This window comes from Adiantum capillus-veneris, chromosome 19 (assembly GCF_014529385.1).
Source record: "Adiantum capillus-veneris isolate H3 chromosome 19, ASM1452938v2, whole genome shotgun sequence".
Taxonomy (NCBI): Eukaryota; Viridiplantae; Streptophyta; class Polypodiopsida; order Polypodiales; family Pteridaceae; genus Adiantum; species Adiantum capillus-veneris.
In genome coordinates, this window is record NC_140949.1 from 64684083 (window position 1) to 64691213 (window position 7131).

The following is a 7131-nucleotide window of genomic DNA, read 5'->3' on the forward strand; positions in this document are numbered from 1 at the left end:
TTGAGAAATTACTCACTTTAGGCATACATGATGCACTAAATCCTTGTTAAAGAGGGCATTAGTTGTGCAAGGTTATGATGTAAGATCAACTATGTGGATGGATGTTCAATGGATGATTGTCTAAGTTCCAATAATCCTACATTTCAACTTGCAGTTTTGCCTACTATTGAGGGACCACATTGTTGGGATTTTAAAGGTGTGCATTAATACATGCATTCACTACAAGAAGTTCTTCATAGTAGCAACACTAGCAGTGCGATGCTACAATGTGAAAATTCACAGCATCGCTATGAGCATCGCTATGCAACAAATAATATAGCGACGCTAGTAGAGACGATTATAGCGACGTCGACCATGGTAAAAAAAAATATGCAAGCGCCAAAAACTTAGATCTCATATCTAAGTTTTGGTGCTCTTGCAAAACAGGTATACTCACACCCCTCCCCCTCTCTCTCTCTCTCCCCCCCTACACACACACACACACACACACACAAGGAGAGGAAGAAGATCCAAGTATTCTCCTTCCCTCTCCTCCCTCTCATGTTCCCTTCCCCTCTTTCTCTCTCTCCCTCTCTCCCCCAAACACACGCACACACATTATGTGTGTGTGTGTGTGTGTGTGTGTGTGTGTGTGTGAGAGAGAGAGAGAGAGAGAGAGAGAGAGAGAGAGAGAGAGAGAGAGAGAGAAATAATGTACACACATGCATAAACAAAGAACACATACACACACACATTGAGAGAGAGAGAGAGAGAGAGAGAATATGAAATGAAATGTTATATTAAACGTCTTTAAAATGTCAAAATGATTTATGAGACCAATCTGATAAACTCCTTGTGGATCTAATCTAATGTCTCTGTTGTCCAAGAAAATAGTGCATTGGTTGGTGAAGAGCTTCGTCAATGTCTATCTTTGTAAATAGACGTACTATGACATATATAGATAAAGAGAGAGGGAAAGAGAGAGAGAGAGAGAGAGAGAGTCGACACAGACACAGGTTTATGATTTGGTTTTTATATTTAAGTTAGAGTTTAGGTTTAGGTTTAATATTAGAGATTTGGGGTTAGGTTTAGGATTTAACTCAAGATTTAAGCTTTAGAGCTAAAGAAGAGGCCCAACCATCTCTCTCTTTTTTGTAGAGTTTAAAGGTGTTTGAAGCTAGTTAGCTTTGAACGACACAGGTTTAGGATTTAGTTTTTATATTTAAGTTAGAGTTTTGTGTAGATTTAATATTAGAGCTTTAGGGTTCGGTTTAGGATTTAACTCAAGATTTAAGGTCTAGAGCTGAAGAAGAGACCATCTCTCTCTTTTTTGTAGAGCTTAAAGTTGTTTGAAGCTAGTTAGCTTTGGAATGATAAAAGGGTAGGCATCAACACTAACTATTGAACGCGTTCTCCTTCTGTTAAGCTTGAGTGATGGAAGAGGAAAGTGGATAACTCAGGACTTTCACAAAGTATCAAGTTGTCTTGTGTGTGTGTATGTGTGTGTGTGTGTGAGTATGAGAGAGAGAAAGAGAGAGAAGGAGAGGGAGCACCCGTGGTGCTGAGCAAGAATTAGAGCAGTTGAAGCGGATGACATAGCAGGAGCAGTTTTCATTAGAAAAAACTACAATTTTGTTCTATGTATGTGCATGCATGTTAGAGAGAGAGAGAGAGAGAGAGACTAGTTCAGATTTAAGATTAGATGTTGGATTTAGTTTTTATATTAAAGTTTAGCTTCAGGATTACGGTTTAAATTTAGAGTTAGGTTTATGGTTATGTTTGCAGTCATGTAGCTCACATGAGTTTAGGTATGTAGTTGTTTGCAAGCTCACAAGTGCAAACATCTCTCTGTTTTTCTCCCTCTCTTTCTCTCCACGGATGCGGCATTAGGTGGAAAAGATTTCAACGGCATGATACTCAAAATGGAGGCAGACATGTAATGTGCACAGTAATCCCTCGAACAAGGAGCTGTCGTGAAGAGATGTTAAGCTACTGTGAATGGCTACAACTGAACAAGAGGCAAAGGGGTTTTGTCCACTATTACATGCATTGTCATATAGACATGGGTATGTAGATTTCTTGTACCCATAAATATAGGCATTGACGAATAAAGATGAGATTATAACCCGGTGGTTCTGATCTCCGTGCACCTCTAGATCAAGGTGTGCGGGAATCGAACATGGCAAGAGAATTTGAGGTAGTTTACATTGTTATCTATGGTTTCTTGGTTGTGAGGGGGAGAGAGAGAGAGAGAGAGAGAGAGAGATAAGAGACGGAGGATTCCAATAGAAGATTAAATTTATGATCAGGTTATAAGGTTTTTACATTCATTATGAGTCGTGACGACGATGTGGGGCTATCCAATCAAAACACCTATCTCTAAACAAGGATCTTATGTCCTTGTAATCAATGCAAATAGGTTATGCAACAGACAAGACACGTCTCTTTGCAGCACGTTTGCGAATTTGGCGAGTTTGACCCATCTATTATAGATCAAGTTGTTGCCAATTACAACTCGTCAGACTCTAACGCTGGTCAATAGGAAGCAATCTTGCAACCCAATAGACATGTTCGTAGGCGCTTTACTCAAGTAGCATACGTGAGGCCACAAGATGCAGCCTCTGACAGCTCGAAGGGTGATCATGCAGAGCACATTCCCAATGAGGCTATGTTTGAGCCCGAGAACGATGAAATGATCGAGACGATCATGGATTTAGAAAGGCTTATCTATGATGACATAAAACGTAAAGCTAATACGCCATTGTCTGGTGGAGCATGTGTCTCTAGATTGAAGGCGCTCCTGGTTCTTCTCAACATGTAGGCAAAATTTGGATGGAGTGACACTAGCGTCACAACACTTTTCAGGTACTTCAATAAAAACTCTAAATGTATAATGTACCAATTTACTTACACAAGTGTACCGCAATTTTTTTGCTGTGTAGATTAATCAAAGAGCACATACTGCCAACTAATAATGTGATGCCAGATTCTAGAGAGGAATCATGAAAGATCTTGCAAAACTTGGGAATGGATTACAATTCTATTCACGCTTGTCCTAATGCCTGTATTCTTTTCAGAGGTGAATAAATAAAAATAAAGAAGTGTTCAAAATGTGATTCCGAGAGATATCGAGTAGATCTCCACGGACAAGGTTTTGCGACACTTTCCTCTCCTATCTTGCATTAAGCATTTCTTTGAATGTAAGTCCATGACCTCGGGGGATTCACTCTATATACAAAATGGGACGCCACCTATGAGCAGACATATTTGATAAAACCCCTATATATGACTCATATTGGGGAATATGACCCCCCTTTCCATGCTTATACGACAATCAATGAAGAAAACTATCATACCCCTATCTTCCATATGAAATTTAGATCTCGCATGATCTAACTGAGTAAAACTAATCAAAGAGTGTGTAGCATAGTGACTGACAACGTACTAAGGAACCACTTCTGTTGATAACTAGATGTACCCTTAATGTGTCTTAGTTTGAATTTCAACTATGTGCCCGATCAACCTGCACTCTAGCCACTCATCCAATTATGACCCATCCAAGCTGGTGTAAATCAACCCTTGACTTGCTCAAATAAGCCCTTATCTATGCCCAGCTTGATGCAAAATTTGATGTGTGACTTGATAAAAAACTTCCCCTAAATTCATCTGAGTTCTAGTGCACACTGATAACCAATCGTTACAAGTGATCAATCTGGGTCAGTCCCCCCCCCCCCCGCATTAAATATGATACCCCCTCCCTTATTTTTAATCTTGGGAGATAAATTATTGGGGGCCTGCCCCTAGCTTATATGCTTATGTAATTTATGGAAAACCCCCCTCCCTAGCTCTTACATGGTGCGGTAAGTTTTCTATGGTGAATCCTCCGGGTCCATGACGGCCCTAGCATCATGGCACGAGGAGAATAGATCTTCGGATGGTGTGATACAGATTCCTACACATTGCATGGCATGGAAGTATACATGTATGGCTCCAAACAAACGGATACAGAGCATGCGTCACATGTGGACCTAGACTTAATTCACGTCGAGCGCCCTCACTGAAGAAGGAAATCTTTGAAGGTTATCAAGCGCATGTTCCAAAGAATCACGAGTTATGCGATGGTTTGTTGGGAAGAGAGCCACCGAGGATATCTGCTCAAGAATGGTTAGAGCAGAAGGAGATGTGTGATGACGGTTTGCCCCCAGGGATGGAGAGATTCTCTTTATGTACGAGTTGTCAAATTGGCCCAGACTCATGGTGATCAGTCACTTTCTCGATCCAATGCACATATTCAATAATGTGGGTAATCTGTTGTGGGACCATCTCATTGGCAAGAAAGATACTTTGGGAGCTAGAATTGACCTCAAAAATGTGGATCATATAGAGCAATACTGGCCGTAGACAGCATCAAATGGATCGATAAAACTCCCTAAAGTACCATGGATTTTGACAGGAGGCCAATAACACAAAGTAAAAGAGATCATACGATCCGTGTGGACACCCACTGGCGTAACGCACTCGCTCCGAACATGTTTCACTGAAGAAGGGAAGCTTGCTGGTTTGAAGTCAGACGATTGGTATAAAATGTGTCAGGTATGTTTAAAGTGGAATAGATCATAGTGGGAATTGTTTAGCATATCCATGTGTGGACTTTAATACCATTGCTAGATGTGTTTTGTAGTTTATTTTATTGGTGGCCATTGAGGGTTGTTTTCTTTTGGCGTCCGTACCACAATCTACAAACTTGAGAAGTTGGTGCAATGGATCTCCCAAAAGGAGATCCATGTAAGTTCCATATCGTCCGCCAAACTAAACGCTACGGAGGTTGTATGCATGTTCAAGAAACACTTTCCTACTACCATGCTAACCATTCAAGTGCATCTTCTTGTTCACATAGTTGATGAGGTGGAAATAACAGGCACAATGCATTCCAGATGGATGTTCTTTTTAGAACATTCCATGAAAATGCTCAAGAGATATGTGCGTCAGAAGGCACGTTCGAAGGGTAGCATGGCAGAGGGTTGATTGGTATCAGAGTCCCTGGTTTACATTGGAGAGGGGGTAGACGAATTCGATCGTGCCTGGGATACGCTTTGGCAAACCATATATGATGAGCGCATATATGGGATTGTCATATGCAATCTCGGTGTTGAAAAGAAAGTGACGGAAGATCTAGAGGCTAAGATCAATCTATTTTTCATGCTTTACAATCCAGTGATGCAAAAGTGGATTTCACAGTACGAAGATGCAAAGTAAGATCCACAAAGAGCACAAATCGAGTGGAGATGGGGAAGACGACCATCAATGCATTATCCGGCGCTTGAAAGCCTAGCGATATTCATGAGCTTAAGATGGTTTCACAACCAATTGAAAAGCACACAATCGTGCCGCGAACATGTGACTAAGGAAGAGTGGGAGTACCCGTGGGGTTGTACAGCCAAGGTATGTTTGCAATGTACGACTCATGGCTTTCTAGATGTTTGGATGGCCACACATAATCTTTGTTGGTTGTAGTATAAGTCATATACGACAGCATGGTGTAAAGGTCAACATTTTAGGGTGGAACGGATTGACAAAAGTGTTTTACACAAGATTGTGGAATCATGGCAAAATTCGATCAATCTAGTCAATGACGGTCCTCTGATGCAGATCCTGTGGTGGCGGAACTCACTTACTTTAGCATGCTACAAGAGATTTTGAGGATCGATTATAGAGGATTTTTTGTGGATTTGTTCGACATGCAATGGTTCAAGATAAAAATGGAGGGTCACAATGCTACTGTGCACAGAGGAGAGTCAGGTTTCCTTGAGGTGGACTCAACCAAAAAATGGACCAATCTTCAAGACACTTTCGTACTACCCAAGCATTGTGAGCAAGTAAGTTTGTAAATATTTAACATCCAACTTTAGAGAATTAGCGGTGTGGAAGCACTCATGTAAGTTATGTGGCTCTTGTAGGTGGTATTTCATCCTTCAAAGTCTACACCAAACTGGTGGTATATCATAGAGGTAGCCCCTTGTAGTGCACGGATGTATGAGGGCTACAATGTGTCAATAACAATGGCATCAGTGGAGGAGATTGGAGAGGATGTTGATTCGAAAGCTGTTGAGGTGGTGCCAGGTGAGCCTGGTGCTACTACTCTCTATGGAATGCATGCGGAGGACCTAAAAAATGAAACGGAGGACATATGCCTAAACGGAGAGCTCTATATAGACATAGGGAGTTATGGTGAGTTATGCGAGGATGAGAGAGAGACCTCTTAAATCCATATACATTGTATCTCAGTAATTTTTCTCTTTTTTATAATATATATTATATTCACGTGGACTTTTGTCCATTCTTGTCCCTATGCTAAACTTGTGAAATTTAAATTGTGATTAATCAAATTATAACTTGTTCAAATTTTCTTCTCCATTCACCATTTAGATTTAATTTGTGTATTTAATGGAGGTATGGATGATGATCAGTTTCTTTCGTCCTTGGATCCCGAGCAGAGGTTGTATGAGGACCACCATCGCTCTAGAGCACCCTCGTGTCATTCCACTCCTTCAGCATCTCCCTCTGCTTTGGAGCGATCAACGCGCTCCGAGAGTTCGATGTTAACTAGACGATCTACACACTCTTCTAGCGGCCAATGCTCTAGTGGTGGCAACGGCGGTTGTTGTGGAGGAGTCGTGCGCTGATGCTTCCACACCGCCTCGTACTCGTTGATGCTCCTTACCTTTCCCTTCTTTGCCCTCCCCAACACTAGCCATGACATCGCCTTCTACTCCAAGTTTTGTGCGACTATCGGCCATTCCTGGCTACACACCACTCGCTACTTCTTCGGGAGTCACCCCACCTAACACTCCTTGCTTCGGAGCCCAAACTCCAGTGGAGACACTTGTCGTCTGTACCCCCATTGAGATGCCACTTGAGACTCCTCACTTCGGGGCTCAGACTCTAGTGGAAACACCGTTCATCCGTACCCCCAATCAAGATGCCACTTGAGACGTTGAGACCCCTGTCGAGATACCTAGATTCACACATCACAGGTGAGAGGTCTTGTTGTACTTGATCAACATCAGCGGCAGCATCATCTTGGATGACGATGGCAAGAAGGTGATCTTGTACATGTGCGGCCTTTGCTCTCAGGTGTTTCGACACTACATA

General features: G+C 41.8%; 1 pseudogene; it reads left to right on the forward strand.

Annotated features, from left to right (window-relative positions):
* Positions 1-3831: 3831 nt before the first annotated feature.
* LOC147434163 (uncharacterized) lies at positions 3832-6662 on the forward strand (annotated as a pseudogene).
* Positions 6663-7131: the final 469 nt, after the last annotated feature.